Raw genomic sequence first — 20997 nt, 5'->3', positions numbered from 1 at the left:
CAGTGTTTTGATCTGTTCACCATCAACATTGCGTGCAGCAGCAACCACAGCCTCCCAGACACTGTTCAGAGAGGTGTACTGTTTTCCCTCCTTGTAAATCTCACATTTGATGATGGACCACAGGTTCTCAATGGGGTTCAGATCAGGTGAACAAGGAGGCCATGTCATTAGATTTTCTTCTTTTATACCCTTTCTTGCCAGCCACGCTGTGGAGTACTTGGACGCGTGTGATGGAGCATTGTCCTGTATGAAAATCATGTTTTTCTTGAAGGATGCAGACTTCTTTCTGTACCACTGCTTGAAGAAGGTGTCTTCCAGAAACTGGCAGTAGGACTGGGAGTTGAGCTTGACTCCATCCTCAACCCGAAAAGGCCCCACAAGCTCATCTTTGATGATACCAGCCCAAACCAGTACTCCACCTCCACCTTGCTGGCGTCTGAGTCGGACTGGAGCTCTCTGCCCTTTACCAATCCAGCCACGGGCCCATCCAGACTCACTCTCATTTCATCAGTCCATAAAACCTTAGAAAAATCAGTCTTGAGATATTTCTTGGCCCAGTCTTGACGTTTCAGCTTGTGTGTCTTGTTCAGTGGTGGCCGTCTTTCAGCCTTTCTTACCTTGGCCATTTCTCTGAGTATTGCACACCTTGCGCTTTTGGGCACTCCAGTGATGTTGCAGCTCTGAAATATGGCCAAACTGGTGGCAAGTGGCATCTTGGCAGCTGCACGCTTGACTTTTCTCAGTTCATGGGCAGTTATTTTGCGCCTTGGTTTTTCCACACGCTTCTTGCGACCCTGTTGACTATTTTGAATGAAACGCTTGATTGTTCGATGATCACGCTTCAGAAGCTTTGCAATTTTAAGAGTGCTGCATCCCTCTGCAAGATATCTCACTATTTATGACTTTTCTGAGCCTGTCAAGTCCTTCTTTTGACCCATTTTGCCAAAGGAAAGGAAGTTGCCTAATAATTATGCACACCTGATATAGGGTGTTGATGTCATTAGACCACACCCCTTCTCATTACAGAGATGCACATCACCTAATATGCTTAATTGGTAGTAGGCTTTCGAGCCTATACAGCTTGGAGTAAGACAACATGCATAAAGAGGATGATGTGGTCAAAATACTCATTTGCCTAATAATTCTGCACTCCCTGTATGTCTTTAGCTATTTTAGCTAGAAGAGCTTTGGGGCTTAAATTTTGGAATGCTGACATGACTTCTAAGTCCAGATTGCTATCTCTTTCATTCCAATGTAATAAGTTATTTGGTTCTCAGTTGGATTCAATAATTTCAACCATCACTGGGGGAAGGGAGTTTTTTTGCCTCAGAATAAAAGACCTGAGGGTAAATTTAAAGCTTCTAACCGTTTTCGTTCCTTTAGACAAAATAAGGAACAGAAACCTAATCCTTCCCCCAAGGAATCTGTTTCCAATTGGAAGTCTTCCTCAAATTGGAATAAATCCAAGCCATTTAAGAGATCAAAGCCAGCCCCCAAATCCGCATGAAGGTGCGGCCCTCATTCCAGCTCAGCTGGTAGGGGGCAGATTAAGATTTTTCAAAGATGTTCGGATCAATTCAGTCCAAAATCAATGGATTCAGAGTATTGTTTCTCAGGGGTACAGAATAGGATTCAGAGTAAGACCCGCCTGTGAGAAGATTTTTTCTCTCACGCATTCCAGCAAACCCAGTAAAGGCTCAGGCTTTCCTGAAGTGTGTTTCAGACCTGGAGTTTTCAGGTGTAATTATGCCAGTTCCGTTTCAGGAACAGGGTCTGGGGTTTTATTCAAATCTATTCATTGTCCCAAAGAAAGAAAATTCATTCAGAGCAGTTTTGGATCTAAACATTTTGAATTGATATGTAAGAGTACCAACTTTCAAGATGGTGACTATAAGGACTATTCTGCCTTTTGTTCAGCAAGGGCATTATATGTCCACAATAGACTTACAGGATGCATATCTTCATATTCCGATTCATCCAGATTACAGTTCCTGAGATTCTCTTTTCTAGACAAGCATTACCAATTTGTTGCTCTTCCGTTTGGCCTAGCGACAGCTCTAAGAATATTTTCAAAGGTTCTCGGTACCCTACTCTCTGTAATCAGAGAGCGGGGTATTGCGGTGTTTCCTTATTTGGACGATATCTTGGTACTAGCTCAGTCTTTATATTCTGCAGAATCTCACACGAATCAGCTAGTGTTGTTTCTTCAAAGACATGGTTGGAGGATCAATTTAACAAAAAGTTCCTTGATTCCTCAGACAAGGGTCACCTTTTTAGGTTTCCAGGTAGAGACAGAGTCATGGACACTGAATCTAACAGACAAGAGACGTCAGAAATTGGTTGCAGCTTGTCGGAACCTTCAGTCTCAGTCATTTCCTTCAGTAGCTATGTGCATGGAAGTTTTAGGTCTCATAACTGCAGCATTGGACGCGATCCCTTTTGCTAGTTTTCATATGAGACCTCTCCAGCTTTGTATGCTGCACCAATGGTGCAGGGATTATACAAGGATATCACAATTAATATCCTTAAATCCCAATGTTCAACTATCTCTGACTTGGTGGTTAGATCACCATCGTATTATTCTAGGGGCCTCTTTCATTCGTCCAACCTGGACTGTGATCACAACAGATGCAAGTCTTTCAGGTTGGGGAGCTGTTTGGGGATCTCTGACAGCACAAGGGGTTTGGAAATCTCAAGAGACGAGATTACCAATAAATATTTTGGAACTATGTGCGATTCTCATGGCTCTTCAATTGTGGCCTCTATTGGAGAGAACCATTCATTTGTTTTCAGACAGACAATATCACAACTGTGGCATATGTCAATCATCAGGGTGGGACTCACAGTCCTCAAGCTATGAAAGAAGTATCTCGGATAGTTATTTGGGCGGAATCCAGCTCCTGTCTAATTTCTGCGGTTCATATCCCAGGTATAGACAATTTTGAAGCGGATTACCTCAGTCGTCAGACTTTACATCCAGGAGAGTGGTCTCTCCATCCAGATGTGGGGTCTTCCAGAAATAGATCTGATGGCATCTCATCTAAACAAGAAACTTCCCAGGTACCTGTCCAGGTCCAGGGATCCTGAGGCGGAAGCAGTGGATGCGTTGACACTTCCTTGGTGTTATCAACCTGCTTATATTTTCCCGCCTCTAGTTCTTCTTCCGAGAGTGATCTCCAAGATCATCATGGAGCAAACGTTTGTGCTGCTGGTGGCTCCAGCATGGCCTCACAGGTTTTGATATGCGGATCTTGTTCGAATGTCCAGTTGCCAACCTTGGCCACTTCCATTAAGGCCAGACCTTCTATCTCAAGGTTCGTTTTTCCATCAGGATCTCAAATCATTGAATTTGATGGTATGGAATGAACGCTTAGTGCTTTGTGATAGAGGTTTTTCTGACTCCGTGATTAATACTATGTTGCAGGCTCGTAAATCTGTTTCTAGAAAGATTTATAATGGAGTCTGGAAGACTTACATTTCATGGTGTTCCTCTCATAAATTCTCTTAGAATTCCTAGAATTTTACAGTTTCTTCAGTATGGTTTGGATAAAGGTTTGTCTGCAAGTTCCTTGAAAGGACAAATATAGTCTCTTTCTGTCTTATTTCACAGAAAGATTGCTAAACTTCCTGATATTCATTGTTTTGTGCAGGCTTTGGTTCGTATCAAGCCTGCCATTAAATCAATCTCTCCTCCTTGGAGTCTTAATTTAGTTTTGAAGGCTTTACAGGCTCCTCCATTTGAGCCTATGCATTCTTTGGACATAAAAAATACTTTCTTGGAAAGTGTTGTTTCTTTTGGCCATCTCTTCTGCTAGAAGAGTTTCTGAATTATCAGCTCTCCCTTGTGAATCTCCTTTTCTAATTTTTCACCAGGATAAAGCAGTTTTGCGGACTTCATTTAAATACTCACCTAAGGTTGTAAATTCTAACAATATTAATAGAGAAATTGTTGTTCCTTCTTTGTGTCCTAATCCTAAGAATTCTTTGGAGAGATCTTTACATTCTTTATATGTGGTGAGAGCTCTGAAATATTATGTTGAAGCTACTAAAGATTTCAGGAAGACTTCTAGTCTATTTATTATCTTTTCTGGTTCCAGGAAAGGTCAAAAGGCTTCTGCTGTTTCCTTGGCTTCGTGGTTAAAGCTTTTGATTAATCAAGCTTATTTGGAGTCGGGTCAAGCCCCGCCTCAGAGAATTACAGCTCATTCTACTAGATCAGTCTCCACTTCCTGGGCTTTTAAGAAGCTTCAGTTGATTAGATCTGCAAAGCTGCAACTTGGTCTTCTTTGCATACATTTACTAAAGTCTACCATTTTGATGTATTTGCTTCTTCGGAAGCAGTTTTTGGTAGAAAAGTTCTTCAAGTAGCTGTTTCAGTCTGATTCTTCTGCTTCTGATTTAAGTTTTTTCTTTTTATTTATGAGATTTAAACTCATATTTTGGGTTGTGGATTTATTATTTCAGTGGAAAATGGCTGTTTTTATTTTATCCCTCCCTCTCTAGTGACTCTTGCGTGGAGTTCCACATCTTGGGTATTGCTATCCCATACGTCACTAGCTTATGGACTCTTCCCAATTACATGAAATAAAACATAATTTATGTAAGAACTTACCTGATAAATAAATTTCTTTCATATTGGCAAGAGTCCATGAGGCCCACCCTTTTTATGGTGGTTATGATTTTTTTGTATAAAGCACAATTATTTCCAAATTCCTTTGTTGATGCTTTTTACTCCTTTCTTTATCACCCCACTTCTTGGCTATTCGTTAAACTGAATTGTGGGTGTGGTGAGGGGTGTATTTATAGGCATTTTGAGGTTTGGGAAACTTTGCCCCTCCTGGTAGGAATGTATATCCCATACGTCACTAGCTCATGGACTCTTGCCAATATGAAAGAAATTAATTTATCAGGTAAGTTCTTATATAAATTATGTTTTTTGTTTTTTGACACCACAATAGGTTGAGCTTGAAGAGAAATCAGATCTCCTTATTTTATCACTTTCTGTACACACAAATACTTCCTTATCTTATCTCTCTCTATTGAAAATTAGCATTTTATTACTTATCTTTCACATCCTCCTGCCTAAGTGTAATTTGTTTCTACTAGCTATGTGTACACAGCTTTTCTATAGCATAAGCATATAAACTTTTAGTATAGGTAACGATACCATATGTGAAATAAGCTATTTCAAATGCCAAAATAAAGGAAAGGAGCTATTTTAAAACAATATTATACTTCGAATATAAACAAAAAAATAGACGCGATATTGATTGCGATGTTAGAACTCAATGGCGCTAATATTTTTGTGCTCCATTTGTAATCTTGCCTTTATGTTACAAATCTTACATGTATGCCAACAAACAACCATTAAAAACATTACATTTTTGCATGAAAAAAAAAGATTAAGCTGCTTAAAATGAAACTAAACAGGTAAAGCGTGTTATCTTCTCAATGACCTTGAAGCACAACTCCACATTTTTATTGGCAGGCTGAAACAAGCCCTAACAAATTAGACATGAAAACGGATGTTTATTTGGGTTGTATTACGCCAATGTCTGATTTTATATTCTAGTATAAGGAGGTTTCTTTAAAAAAAACTATTAAAAAAAATGATAGGCAACCTTGAATGGTTTAATATGCCAATAGAAATAAAATCTCAAATGATAATAGCCCAAATTGATCAAATGGAGAACTGAGAATTCATTCTATTTCGGGCTATATTTATCATAGGATCCGGCTGCAGGCTCACATGAGCGAATGTGCAGCCAAACTTACAGCCACTTCTCCACCCTCTATGGGTCGTATCTTAATCCCCCCCAGACTTTTCTGAGTAGACAGCAGGGGGTGGCGTTGCACACAAGCTGTAGCGGTGACGCATTGCCTGGCGGACTCTTTGATAAATCTTTCATATCAGTTTTCATGCCTGAATACATTCACATACTTAAAAAAAATAATCCCCCTACAAACCCATTAATCACAAAATGAAAAGAGCATCAGATTATCATTCAATTCAATGATGCGCCATTCCAAACTGTTTTCTTCATGTGTACGAGCAAACTCAAGTATTTGTAGGATTTATCAATTTGTATACACTGTCAAAATGATACCATTTATCAGTCATTTTCATTCACCACCTCTCGGGGTGCATACTCCATAGGAAAATACATGAGACGTGTGACTCTACATAGATTAGAGTAAAGGCACATTGAGAACAAAAACAAAATGTATGCTTAACTGATAAATTAATTTAGTTCATCAGATGGTGAGAGTCCACAAGTCATCACATGTGGCAATATTTCCCTACAGACCACTAGAAGGCAAAGAATACCCCAACACACCAGAGCTTTCAAGGGACAGTCTACTTTAACATTTTTATTGTTTAAAAAGATAGATAATCCCTTTATTACCCATTTCTTAACCAACACGATTATATTAATACAATTTTTACCTCGGTGAATGCCTTGTAACTAAGCCTCTACAGACTGCCCCCTTATCTCAGTTCTTTTGACAGACTTGCATTTTAGCCAAGCAGCAGTGACTCACAAATAACTCAATGGGAGTGAGCACAATGTTTATCTATATGGCACACATGAACTAGCCCTGTCTAACTGTGAAAAACTGTCAAAATCCACTGAGATAAGAGGAGGCCTTCAGGAGCTTAGAAATTAGCATATGAGAAATACCAAGAGAACACAGCAAATTTGATGATAAAAGTAAATTGGAAAGTTGTTTAAAATTGAATACGCTATCTGAATCATGAAAGTTTAATTATTTTTTTTTTGTCCCTTTAAATCCCTCCAATGTCCCATGAATCATCAGTCATTTATCTTATGTTTCTTTGATGGAGTGAGGTGAAAGTTAAAGTGCAGATCTACTCGTTGCTGAGAGGAGTTCTCTAACTGTTCTGAGGTCCATTTTCATATAAACTTTTTTTGGAGAAGGGAACAAAAGTTCATTAGCTAAAGAAAAATGATCAGGCTTGCTGAAGAATGTCCCTCTGTGCCAATACAGGTGCAGGAGTTGTCACTTAACCACAGCCCAATTCCGCATTTACTACATACGTATTTAAATAACTTTTAACCAATTATTCCCATGCAAATAATATTTGATCATATTTAATTTCTGAGCTATATGTTATAAATACAGTGTCTTCCACTAATATTGGCAACCCTTGGTAAATATGAGCAAATAAGGCTTTTACATTTTTTTGTACACCTGGGTGACTAGGAACAGGAAATTGTTCAACCATGACTTCCTGTTTCAGAGGGGTATACATATGAGGTAACACATAGGCCAAATTCTCTTAGTCATTTATCGCAATGGATAAGACCCAGGAATATAGTGCGGCAAAAGGTTGTTAAGCTTCATAAAATGGGAAGTGGCTATAAGAAAATAATAAAAAAAAAACTTTAAAAATGCTTATTTCCACCATCAGGGCAAATGGAAATGTTATGAATCAAACTGGAAGAGGACATGTGTCTATATTGTCTAAACGAACAGGATGGTTCGATCGAGTGGCCAAAATACCTTCAAGGATCACAGCTGGAGAATTGCAGAAGTTAGTTGCATCTTGGGATCAGAAAGTCTCCAAAACTACAACACGACATCACCTACATCACCAGAAGTTGTTTGAAAGGGTTTCAAGAAAAAAGACTCTACGGTCATCCAAAAACAAACTCAAGCTTCTTAAGTTTACCAGAAACTACTGGAATTTCAAATGGGATTGGGTTCTGTGGTCAGATGAAACCAATATAGAGGTTTTTGGCAATAAACACCAGAAGTGGGTTTGGCGCACACAGAGAGGTAGCCAAATGGAAAAACTTAAATTATGCCTACCTGAAAATTTTCTTTTCTTCAGACGGGGAGAGTTTACAGCTGCATTCATTACTTTTTGGAAATACAGAACCTAACCACCAGGAGGAGTCAAAGACACCCCCATCCAAAGTCTTAAATACCTCCCCCACTTTCCTCATCCCCCAGTCATTCTGCAGAGGGACAAAGGAACAGTAGGAGAAATACCAGGGTGAAAAAGGTGCCAGAAGAATAAAAAAATACGGCTGTCCCATAGATAAAAACATGGGCGGGTAGCTGTGGACTCTCCCCGTCAGAAGAAAAGAAAATTATCAGGTAAGCATAATTTAAGTTTTTCTTCTTAAATGGGGAGTCCACAGCTGCATTTATTACTTTTGGGAAAACAATACCCAAGCTATAGAGGACACTGAATGCAAAATGGGCGGGTACAAGAGGCGGCCCCTTCTGAGGGCACCACAGCCTGAAATCACCCAAACCCTGACAAAAACATAATTTATGCTTACCTGATAAATTTATTTCTCTTGTAGTGTGTTCAGTCCACGGGTCATCCATTACTTATGGGATACCAATACCAAAGCTAAGTACACGGATGATGGGAGGGACAAGGCAGGAACATTAAACAGAAGGAACCACTGCCTGTAGAACCTTTCTCCCAAAACCAGCCTCCGAAGAAGCGAAAGTGTCAAACTTGTAAAATTTGGAAAAAGTATGAAGTGAAGACCAAGTTGCAGCCTTGCAAATCTGTTCAACAGAGGCCTCATTCTTAAAGGCCCAGGTGGAAGCCACAGCTCTAGTGGAATGAGCTGTAATTCTTTCAGGAGGCTGCTGTCCAGCAGTCTCATAGGCTAAACGTATTATGCTACGAAGCCAAAAAGAGAGAGAGGTAGCCGAAGCCTTTTGACCTCTCCTCTGTCCAGAGTAAACGACAAACAGAGAAGAAGTTTGTCTAAAATCTTTAGTTGCCTGTAAGTAGAACTTTAGAGCACGGACCACGTCTAGATTATGCAAAAGACGTTCCTTCTTTGAAGAAGGATTAGGACATAATGATGGAACAACAATCTCTTGATTGATATTCCTGTTAGAAACAACCTTAGGTAAAAACCCAGGCTTAGTACGCAGTACTATCTTGTCTGAATGAAAGATCAGATAAGGAGAATCACAATGTAAGGCAGATAACTCAGAGACTCTTCGAGCCGAGGAAATAGCCATCAAAAACAAAACTTTCCAAGATAAAAGCTTAATATCAATGGAATGAAGGGGTTCAAACGGAACACCCTGAAGAACTTTAAGAACCAAGTTTAAGCTCCACGGAGGAGCAACAGCTTTAAACACAGGCTTAATTCTAGCCAAAGCCTGACAAAAAGCCTGGACGTCTGGATTCTCTGCCAAACGTTTGTGTAAAAGAATAGACAGAGCTGAAATCTGTCCCTTTAGCGAACTAGCGGATAAACCCTTTTCTAAACCCTCTTGTAGAAAAGCCAATATCCTAGGAATCCTAACCTTACTCCATGAGTAACTCTTGGATTCGCACCAATATAAATATTTACGCCATATCTTATGGTAAATTTTTCTGGTCACAGGTTTCCGAGCCTGTATTAATGTATCAATGACCGAATCCGAAAATCAAGCGTTCAATTTCCAGGCAGTCAGCCTCAGAGAAATTAGGCTTGGATGGTTGAAAGGACCCTGAGTTAGAAGGTCCTGCCTCAGAGGCAGAGACCATGGTGGACAGGACGACATGTCCACTAGGTCTGCATACCAGGTCCTGCGTGGCCACGCAGGCGCTATCAGAATTACCGATGCCCTCTATTGTTTGATCCTGGCAATCAGTTGAGGTAGCAACGGAAATGGTGGAAACACATAAGCTATGTTGAAAACCCAAGGGGCTGCTAATGCATCTACCAGCACCGCTCCCGGGTCCCTGGACCTGGATCCGTAACAAGGAAGCTTCGCGTTCTGGCGAGATGCCATGAGATCCAGATCCGGTTTGCCCCAACGACGAATCAGTTGAGCAAATACCTCCGGGTGAAGTTCCCACTCTCCCGGATGAAAAGTCTGGCGACTTAGGAAATCCGCCTCCCAGTTCTCCACGCCTGGGATGTAAATCGCTGACAGGTGGCAAGAGTGAGACTCTGCCCAGCGAATTATCTTCGAGACCTCCAACATCGCTAGGGAACTCCTGGTTCCCCCTTGATGATTGATGTAGGCCACAGTCGTGATATTGTCCGACTGAAATCTGATGAACCTCAGTTTTGCTAACTGAGGTCAAGCTAGAAGAGCATTGAATATTGCTCTTAATTCTAGAATGTTTATTGGAAGGAGTTTCTCCTCCTGAGTCCACGATCCCTGAGCGTTCAGGGAATTCCAGACTGCTCCCCAGCTTAGAAGGCTGGCATCCGTTGTTACAATCGTCCAATCTGGTCTGCGAAAGGTCATTCCTTTGGACAGATGAACCGGTGACAACCACCAGAGAAGAGAATCTCTGGTCTCCTGGTCCAGATTTAGCAAAGGGGACAGATCTGAGTAATCCCCGTTCCATTGACTGAGCATGCATAGTTGCAGTGGTCTGAGATGCAGGCGCGCAAATGGCACTATGTCCATTGCCGCGACCATTAAGCCGATTACCTCCATGCACTGAGCTACTGATGGGCTTGGAATGGAATGAAGGACACGGCAAGCATTGAGAATCTTTGATAACCTGGACTCCATCAGGTAAATCTTCATCTCTACAGAATCTATAAGAGTCCCTAGAAAAGGAACCCTTGTGAGAGGTAACAGAGAACTCTTTTCCACGTTCACTTTCCACCCATGCGACCTCAGAAATGCTAGAACTATCTCTGTATGAGACTTTGCATTCTGAAAACTTGACGCTTGTATCAGAATGTCGTCTAGGTACGGAGCCACCGCTATGCCTCGTGGTCTTAGTACCGCCAGAAGTGAGCCCAGAACCTTCGTAAAAATTCTCGGGGCCGTGGCTAACCCGAAGGGAAGAGCCACAAACTGGTAATGCCTGTCTAGAAAGGCAAACCTTAGGTACCGATAATGATCCTTGTGAATCGGTATGTGAAGGTAAGCATCCTTTAAGTCCACTGTGGTCATATATTGACCCTCTTGGATCATGGGTAGGATGGTTCGAATGGTTTCCATCTTGAACGATGGTACCCTTAGGAATTTGTTTAAGATCTTTAAGTCCAAGATTGGTCTGAAGGTTCCCTCTTTTTTGGGAACCACAAATAGATTTGAGTAAAATCCTTGTCCCTGTTCCGATCGCGGAACTGAGTGGATTACTCCCATGATTAAGAGGTCTTGTACACATTGTAGAAATGCCTCTCTCTTTACTAGGTTTGTAGATAACCTCGATAGATGGAACCTCCCTTGTGGAGGAGAGGTTTTGAAATCCAGAAGGTATCCCTGAGATATAATCTTCAACGTCCAGGGATCCAGCACATCTCTTGCCCAAGCCTGGGCGAAGAGAGAAAGTCTGCCCCCCACTAAATCCGTCTCCGGATAGGGGGCCCTGTCTTCATGCTGTCTTAGGGGCGGGAGTAGGCTTTCTGGCCTGCTTGCCCTTGTTCCATGACTGGTTGCCTTTCCAACCCTGTCTGTAACGAGCAGTAGTTCCTTCCTGTTTTGGAGCGGAGGAAGTTGATGCTGCTCCTGCCTTGAAGTTACGAAAGGCACGAAAATTAGACTGTTTGGCCTTTGGTTTGGCCCTGTCCTGAGGAAGGGCGTGGCCCTTACCTCCCGTAATGTCAGCAATAATTTCCTTCAAGCCGGGCCCGAATAAGGTCTGCCCTTTGAAAGGAATGTTAAGTAGCTTAGATTTGGAAGTTACATCCGCTGACCTGGATTTAAGCCAGAGCGCTCTGCGCGCCTGTATGGCGAATCCGGAATTTTTAGCCGTAAGTTTGGTTAGATGTACTACGGCATCTGAAACAAACGCATTAGCTTGCTTAAGGGTTCTAACTTTGCTCAAAGCCTCATCCAATGGCTCTGTGCGAATCGCCTCTTCCAGAGACTCAAACCAGAATGCCGCTGCAGCCGTGACAGGCGCAATGCATGCAAGAGGCTGCAATATAAAACCCTGTTGAACAAACATTTTCTTAAGATAACCCTCTAATTTTTTATCCATTGGATCTGAGAAAGCACAGCTATCCTCCACCGGGATAGTGGTACGTTTGGCTAAAGTAGAAACTGCTCCCACCACCTTAGGGACCGTCTGCCATAAGTCTCGTGTGGTGGCGTCTATAGGAAACATTTTTCTTAATATCGGGGGAGGGGAAAAAGGCACACCGGGTCTATCCCACTCCTTACTAATAATTTCTGTAAGTCTTTTTGGTATAGGAAAGACGTCAGTACACACCGGTACCGCATAGTATCTATCCAACCTACACATTTTCTCTGGAATTGCCACCGTGTCGCAATCATTCAGAGCCGCTAATACCTCCCCTAGTAACACACGGAGGTTCTCAAGCTTAAATTTAAAATGTCTGAATCCGGTCTCCCCGGATCAGAACCGTCACCGACAGAATGAAGCTCACCATCCTCATGTTCTGCAAATTGTGACGCAGTATCAGACATGGCTCTCGTGTCATCAGCGCGCTCTGTCCTTAACCCAGAGCTATCGCGCTTTCCCCTTAATTCGGGCATATTATATAATACTTCTTTCATAACATTAGCCATATCATGTAAAGTGATTTGTAAGGGCCTAGATGTACTTGGCGTCTCAATCTTACGCATCTCCAGAGCGGGAGACGCAGGTACTGACATGTGAGGAGAGTTAGGCGGCATAACTTCCCCCTCGTTGTCTGGTGATAGTTTCTCTATTGGTACAGATTGACTTTTATTCAAAGCAATATCAATACAATTGGTACACATCATTCTATTGGGCTCCACATTGGCTTGTGAACATGATGAACAGACAGTTTCCTCTGAATCAGACATGTTTAAACAGACTTAGCAATGAAACTAGCAAGCTTGGAAATCACTTTCAATAAGTTTACAAGCAATATAAAAAACGCTGCAGCGCTTCAAAAATACAGATATAATTAAACAATTCTTAACAAGAAGTGTATTATTAGCAGAGGATTGCACCCATTAGCAAAAGGATGATTAACCCCTCAATACCCAAAACGGATAAAACGGATATCAATTAAGATTTAACGCTTTTAATCACAGTCAAACACACTGTCACAGATCTGCTGTGACTGATTACCTCCCTCAAAAATGAATTTTGCAGACCCCTGAGCTCTCTAGAGACGTCCTGGATCAAGGAGGAAGAAGCAGGAAGACTGTGCTAGAATTTTAACTGCGCAACAAGGCGCTAAAACAAGGTCCCTCCCACTCCTATTACAACAGTGGGAGCCCTGATATAACGGTTTCCATGCAGAAAATATATGTTAGCCATGTGGAAAAAAATCATGCCCAAAGAGATTTATCACCAAAGTACCTCACAAAAACGAATAACATGCCAGTAAACGTTTTATTAAAAAACAACATTTTCCAATGTCATGCAAAGTTATCACTAAGCCTGCTACCAGTCGCTACCACTGCAGATAAGGCTTAAGTATTATTTCAGTTTTAACAGTATTTTCTCAGTCAAATTCTAGTCCCTAGAAAATAACTCGACTGCGCATACATTTATCAGCCTGATACCAGTTGCCACTACTGCATTTAAGGCTGTACTTACATCATACGGTAACAGCAGTATTTTCTTAGTCAATTCCATTCCCAGAAAATAATGTACCGCACATACCTCATTTGCGGAGGACCCCGCATGCTATTCCCAGTTTCTGAAGTTACCCCACTCCTCAGAATGTCGAGAACAGCCAGTGGATCTTAGTTACGCCTGCTAAGATCATAGAAAAAAAACGCAGGCAGTTTCCTCTTCCAAATACTGCCTGAGATAGAAAAACAGCACACTCCGGTGCCATTTAAAATAACAAACTTTTGATTGAAGAATAGTTAAGTAAAAACTCCAGCTCCTCTCGCGACCTCCTTCTTTGTTGAGGGTTGCAAGAGAATGACTGGATATGACATGTGAGGGGAGGAGCTATATAGCAGCTCTGCTTGGGTGATCCTCTTGCAACTTCCTGTTGGGAAGGAGAATATATCCCATAAGTAATGGATGACCCGTGGACTGAACACACTTAACAAGAGAAAAAACTGCTTCACCAGAAGCAGAAGGACCAAACAAAAATGGAAAGGACCAAGTAACTGCCCATCAGTTAAAACCAACAAGGCCCTTGCTAGAGATCACAAAGAATCACTAGACTTAACCGAGCACAAAGCCTCCGAGGAGACAAAGTCCCGCAGGCTCTGAGTCCCCACAGAAACGCAGGACCTCCCCATTCTCCCAGAAGGGAAGAAAAAGAAGAACTCAGAAACAAGAGTCCAAAAGGACCATCGGACAAACAACTAGGGCAATAAAGAACCCAGAGCAAAACTCCAAAAGTGCAACCAAGGTTGCAACAGGACAAAAACCGCATAGAGAATTAACCCTACCGACCGAGCAAAGACAAAATCCCAGACCCCTATCTGCATGGAAGTCCAAGGGGCCAAGTAACGCCCCAATCCTGGAAACCTAGAGGGACAAGATAGACCCCCTCCCATACACAAGGTGCAAACCTGCACTCAGGACAGAGCGACCGAGGAATAAAACCACCCAGGAACTGCTAAAAACAGCACCATGATATCTAAGTATGCTGAGGTCTCAGCGAATGCAAGCCGTCAACACTAGCTAAACAAAAGCTACGAATCTGCACCAGAACTCTACTAGAGGAAATACTCAGAAGAAAAAAGTGCAGAGCAACTCCCTCCCAAGAAGACAGGGAGGCTGTGATGAAAGGCAAGGAATGACTGGGGGGTGAGGGAAGTGGGGGAGGTATTTTAGCCTTTGGCTGGGGTGTCTTTGCCTCCTCCTGGTGGCCAGGTTCTGTATTTCCCAAAAGTAATGAATGCAGCTGTGGAATCTCTCCGTTTAAGAAAAAAAGTACCATAAATATGGTGGTGGCTCTTTAATGTTTTTGGGCATCATGGACTCCATTTAATATCTTGTTGATATTTGATAAACACCTGACTGCCTCTGCCAGAAAGCTTAAAATATACAGTGGTTGGATCTTGCAGCAGGACAATGATCCAAACTGTACATCAAAATCAACACAACAAATGTTTACTGACCACCAAATCAAGGTCCTACCATGGCCATTCCAGTCCCCTGACTTGAATCCCATAGAAAACCAGTGGGTGAGCTGAAGAGAGTCCACCCGCGTCAACCTTGAAATTTGAAGGATCTGGAGAGATTCTGTATAGAGAAATGGTCTCAGATCCCATGCCATGCATTCTCCAGCCTCATCAAGCATTGTAGGAGAAGACTCAAAGCTTTCATCTTGGCAAAGGGAGGTAGCACAAAGTATTGACTAAAAGGATGCCAATAATTGTGCCACATATATATTTATACAACATTTTTTTTGGATAAACCTGTGCTGTGTTTGCAATTTTTTGATATCCATGAGAGCCGAGTATTTTTGTGTATTTTTTTAACAAAAGATCAAAAGGTTAAACAAAGATAATCACAGCCTTCTTTGCACATATTTACCATGTGTGCTAATATTAGTGGAGGGAACTGTATCCCTTTAAAAAGACAAGTCTATTTATTGGCCGGCGTATGCGAGTATTCTCTGTTCTGTTTTTTCTCTTTTGCAAATACTAGAAGTTCACCATGAGATAAAAACATAATTTATGCTTACCTGATAAATTCCTTTCTCCTGTAGTGTGATCAGTCCACGGGTCATCATTACTTCTGGGATATTAACTCCTCCCCAACAGGAAGTGCAAGAGGATCACCCAGCAGAGCTGCTATATAGCTCCTCCCCTCTACATCACACCCAGTCATTCGACCAAGAACCAACGAGAAAGGAGAAGCTAAAGGGTGCAGTGGTGACTGGAGTATAATTTAAAAATTTAGACCTGCCATAAAAAACAGGGCGGGCCGTGGACTGATCACACTACAGGAGAAAGGAATTTATCAGGTAAGCATAAATTATGTTTTCTCCTGTTAAGTGTGATCAGTCCACGGGTCATCATTACTTCTGGGATACCAATACCAAAGCAAAAGTACACGGATGACGGGAGGGATAGGCAGGATCTTTATACAGAAAGAACCACTGCCTGAAGAACCTTTCTCCCAAAAATAGCCTCCGAAGAAGCAAAAGTGTCAAATTTGTAAAATTTGGAAAAAGTATGAAGCGAAGACCAAGTTGCAGCCTTGCAAATCTGTTCAACAGAGGCCTCATTCTTAAAGGCCCAAGTGGAAGCCACAGCTCTAGTGGAATGAGCTGTAATTCTTTCAGGAGGCTGCTGTCCAGCAGTCTCATAGGCTAAACGTATTATGCTACGAAGCCAAAAAGAGAGAGAGGTAGCCAAAGCTTTTTGACCTCTCCTCTGATCAGAGTAAACGACAAACAGTGAAGATGTTTGTCGAAAATCTTTAGTTGCCTGTAAATAAAATTTTAGGGCACGAACTACATCTAGATTGTGCAGAAGTCGTTCCTTCTTTGAGGAAGGATTAGGACACAAGGATGGAACAACAATCTCCTGATTGATATTCCTGTTAGTGACTACCTTAGGTAAGAACCCAGGTTTAGTACGCAGAACTACCTTATCCGAGTGAAAAATCAGATAAGGAGAATCACAATGTAAGGCTGATAACTCAGAGACTCTTCGAGCCGAGGAAATAGCCATTAAAAATAGAACTTTCCAAGATAACAATTTGATATCAACGGAATGAAGGGGTTCAAACGGAACGCCCTGTAAAACGTTAAGAACAAGGTTTAAACTCCATGGCGGAGCAACATTTTTAAACACAGGCTTAATCCTGGCCAAAGCCTGACAAAAAACCTGAACGTCTGGAACTTCTGACAGACGTTTGTGTAACAAAATGGACAGAGCTGAGATCTGTCCCTTTAAAGAACTAGCGGATAAGCCCTTTTCTAAACCCTCTTGTAGAAAAGACAATATCCTAGGAATCCTAACCTTACTCCAAGAGTAACCTTTGGATTCGCACCAATATAGGTATTTACGCCATATTTTATGATAAATCTTTCTGGTAACAGGCTTCCTAGCCTGTATCAGGGTATCAATTACTGACTCCGAGAATCCACGTTTTGATAAAATCAAGCGTTCAATCTCCAGGCAGTCAGCTTCAGAGAAATTAGATTTTGATGTTTGAAGGGACCCTGAATCAGAAGGTCCTGTCTCAGAGGCAGAGACCAAGGTGGACAGGATGACATGTCCACTAGATCTGCATACCAGGTCCTGCGAGGCCACACAGGCGCTATTAGAATTACTGATGCTCTCTCCTGTTTGATTCTGGCGATCAATCGAGGAAGCATCGGAAAGGGTGGAAACACATAAGCTCTCCCGAAGGTCCAAGGTGCTGTCAAAGCATCTACTAGGGCCGCTCCCGGATCCCTGGATCTGGACCCGTAACGAGGAAGCTTGGCGTTCTGTCGAGACGCCATGAGATCTATCTCTGGTTTGCCCCAACGTCGAAGTATTTGGGCAAAGACCTCCGGATGAAGTTCCCACTCCCCCGGATGAAAAGTCTGACGACTTAGGAAATCCGCCTCCCAGTTCTCCACTCCCGGAATGTGGATTGCTGAGAGATGGCAAGAGTGAGACTCTGCCCAACGAATTATCTTTGATACTTCCATCATCGCTAGGGAGCTTCTTGTTCCTCCTTGATGGTTGATGTAAGCTACAGTCGTGATGTTGTCCGACTGAAATCTGATGAACCCCCGAGTTGTTAACTGGGGCCAAGCCAGAAGGGCATTGAGAACTGCTCTCAATTCCAGAATGTTTATTGGCAGGAGACTCTCCTCCTGAGTCCATGATCCCTGAGCCTTCAGGGAATTCCAGACAGCGCCCCAACCTAACAGGCTGGCGTCTGTTGTTACAATTGTCCAATTTGGCCTGCTGAATGGCATCCCCTTGGACAGATGTGGCCGAGAAAGCCACCACAGAAGAGAATTTCTGGTCTCTTGATCCAGATTCAGAGTGGGGGACAAATCTGAGTAATCCCCATTCCACTGACTTAGCATGCATAATTGCAGCGGTCTGAGGTGTAGGCGTGCAAAGGGGACTATGTCCATTGCCGCTACCATTAAGCCGATCACCTCCATACATTGAGCCACTGACGGGTGTTGAATGGAATGAAGGACACGGCAGGCGTTTTGAAGTTTTGTTAACCTGTCTTCTGTCAGGTAAATCTTCATTTCTACAGAATCTATAAGAGTCCCCAAGAAGGGAACTGTTGTGAGTGGAACGAGAGAACTCTTCTTTTCGTTTACCTTCCACCCATGCGATCTTAGAAATGCCAGTACAAACTCTGTATGAGATTTGGCAGTTTGAAAGCTTGAAGCTTGAATCAGAATGTCGTCTAGGTATGGAGCTACCGAGATTCCTCGCGGTCTTAGCACCGCCAGAAGAGCCCCCAGAACCTTTGTGAAGATTCTTGGAGCCGTAGCCAACCCGAATGGAAGAGCTACAAACTGGTAATGCCTGTCTAGGAAGGCAAACCTTAGATACCGGAAATGATCTCTGTGAATCGGTATGTGAAGGTAAGCATCCTTTAAATCCACTGTGGTCATGTACTGACCCTTTTGGATCATGGGTAGGATTGTCCGAATAGTTTCCATTTTGAACGATGGAACTCTTAGGAATTTGTTTAGGATCTTTAAATCCAAGATTGGTCTGAAGGTTCCTTCTTTCTTGGGAACCACAAACAGATTTGAGTAAAACCCCTGTCCGTGTTCCGACCGCGGAACCGGATGGATCACTCCCATTAGTAAAAGATCTTGTACAAAGCGTAGAAACGCCTCTTTCTTTATTTGGTTTGTTGACAACCTTGACAGATGGAATCTCCCTTTTGGGGGAGAGGATTTGAAGTCCAGAAGATATCCCTGAGATATGATCTCTAACGCCCAGGGATCCTGGACATCTCTTGCCCAAGCCTGGGCGAAGAGAGAAAGTCTGCCCCCCACTAGATCCGTTCCCGGATCGGGGGCCCTCAATTCATGCTGTCTTAGGGGCAGCAGCAGGTTTTCTGGCCTGCTTGCCCTTGTTCCAGGACTGGTTAGGTCTCCAGCCTTGTCTGTAGCGAGCAACAGCTCCTTCCTGTTTTGGTGCAGAGGAAGTTGATGCTGCTCCTGTCTTGAAATTACGAAAGGAACGAAAATTAGACTGTCTAGCCTTGGGCTTGGCTCTGTCTTGAGGCAGGGCGTGGCCTTTACCTCCTGTAATGTCAGCGATAATTTCCTTCAAACCGGGCCCGAATAAGGTCTGCCCTTTGAAAGGTATGTTGAGTAACTTAGATTTAGAAGTAACATCAGCTGACCAGGATTTTAGCCACAGTGCTCTGCGTGCCTGAATGGCGAATCCGGAATTCTTAGCCGTAAGTTTAGTTAAATGTACAACGATATCTGAAACAAATGAATTAGCTAGCTTAAGTGTTTTAAGCTTGTTTGAAATTTCCTCTATAGTTATTGAGTCAAGAGTCTCTTCCAGGGACTCGGACCAAAAGGCTGATGCGGCCGTGACAGACGCAATACATGCAAGAGGTTGCAATATAAAACCTTGTTGAACAAACATTTTCTTAAGGTAACCTTCTAATTTTTTATCCATTGGATCAGAAAAAGCACAGCTATCCTCCACCGGGATAGTGGTACGCTTAGCCAGCGTCGAAACCGCTCCCTCCACCTTAGGGATCGTCTGCCATAAGTCCCGTGTGGTGGCGTCTATTGGAAACATTTTTCTAAATACAGGAGGGGGGGAAAAGGGCACACCGGGCCTATCCCACTCCTTAGTAATTATCTCTGTAAGCCTCTTAGGTATAGGAAATACGTCAGTACTCGCCGGTACCGCATAGTATCTATCCAGCCTACATAATTTCTCTGGAATTGCAACGGTGTTACAATCATTCAGAGCCGCTAATACCTCCCCTAACAGTACGCGGAGGTTTTCAAGCTTAAACTTAAAATTAGAAATGTCTGAATCCACTCTAATGGGATCAGAACCGTCACCTGCAGATTGAAGCTCTCCGTCCTCATGTTCTGCATACTGTGACGCAGTATCTGACATGGCCCTATTATTATCAGCGCACTCTGTTCTCATCCCAGAGTGATCACGCTTCCCTCTAAGTTCTGGTAATTTAGACAAAACTTCAGTCATAACATTAGCCATGTCCTGCAATGTGATTTGTAATGGCCGCCCTGAAGTACTCGGCGTTACCATATCACGCACCTCCCGAGCGGGAGATGCAGGTACTGACACGTGAGGGGAGTTAGTCGGCATAACTTTCCTCTCGTTGTCTGGTGAAAGCTGTTCAATTTGTACAGATTGACTTTTATTTAAAGTAGCATCAATACATTTAGTACATAAATTTCTATTGGGCTCCACTTTGGCTTTAGCACATATAGCACAGAGATATTCCTCTGAGTCAGACATGTTTAACACACTAGCAAATAACCAGCAAACTTGGAAATACTTTTCAATTCACTTATATATATAGTATGAAAAAAACGCACTGTGCCTTTAAGAAGCACAGAAAGATATGACAGTTGAGTACAATAAAACAGATAATTTTATGAAAACAAACTTTTTTCTCAGTAAAAATACAATTTTAGCAAAGGATTGCTCCCATTAGTAATGGATAACTAGCCCTTTAATAGCAGAAAAAAAGTACAGAATGTAACGTTTTTTATCACAGTCAAGCACAATCTCACAGGTCTGCTGTGAGTGATTACCTCCCTCAAAATAACCTTTGAAGACCCCTGAGCTCTGTAGAGACGAACCGGATCATGCAGGGAAGAAGAACAGACTTGTGACTGAATTTTTGATGCGTAGTAAAAGCGCCAAATTCAGCCCCTCCCCCTCACACACAACAGTGAGGGAGATCAGTAAACTGTCATAAATCAAACAAAATGCCCGCCAAGTGGATAAAACTAATGCCCAAATAAGTTTTCACCCAGTACCTCAGAAATATAAACGATTTCACATGCCAGCAAAAAACGTTTAACATCAATAAATGTATTTGTCATAAAAAGCCTGCTGCAAGCCGTTTTTACTGCAAAATAGGCTAAAGCTTTATGTAAACAGTATTATTTCAGTGAAATGCTATTCCCCAGA

The sequence above is a fragment of the Bombina bombina genome, chromosome 12 (genome assembly GCF_027579735.1).
Source record: "Bombina bombina isolate aBomBom1 chromosome 12, aBomBom1.pri, whole genome shotgun sequence".
NCBI lineage: Eukaryota > Metazoa > Chordata > Amphibia > Anura > Bombinatoridae > Bombina > Bombina bombina.
This window is presented reverse-complemented; position numbering follows the sequence as displayed.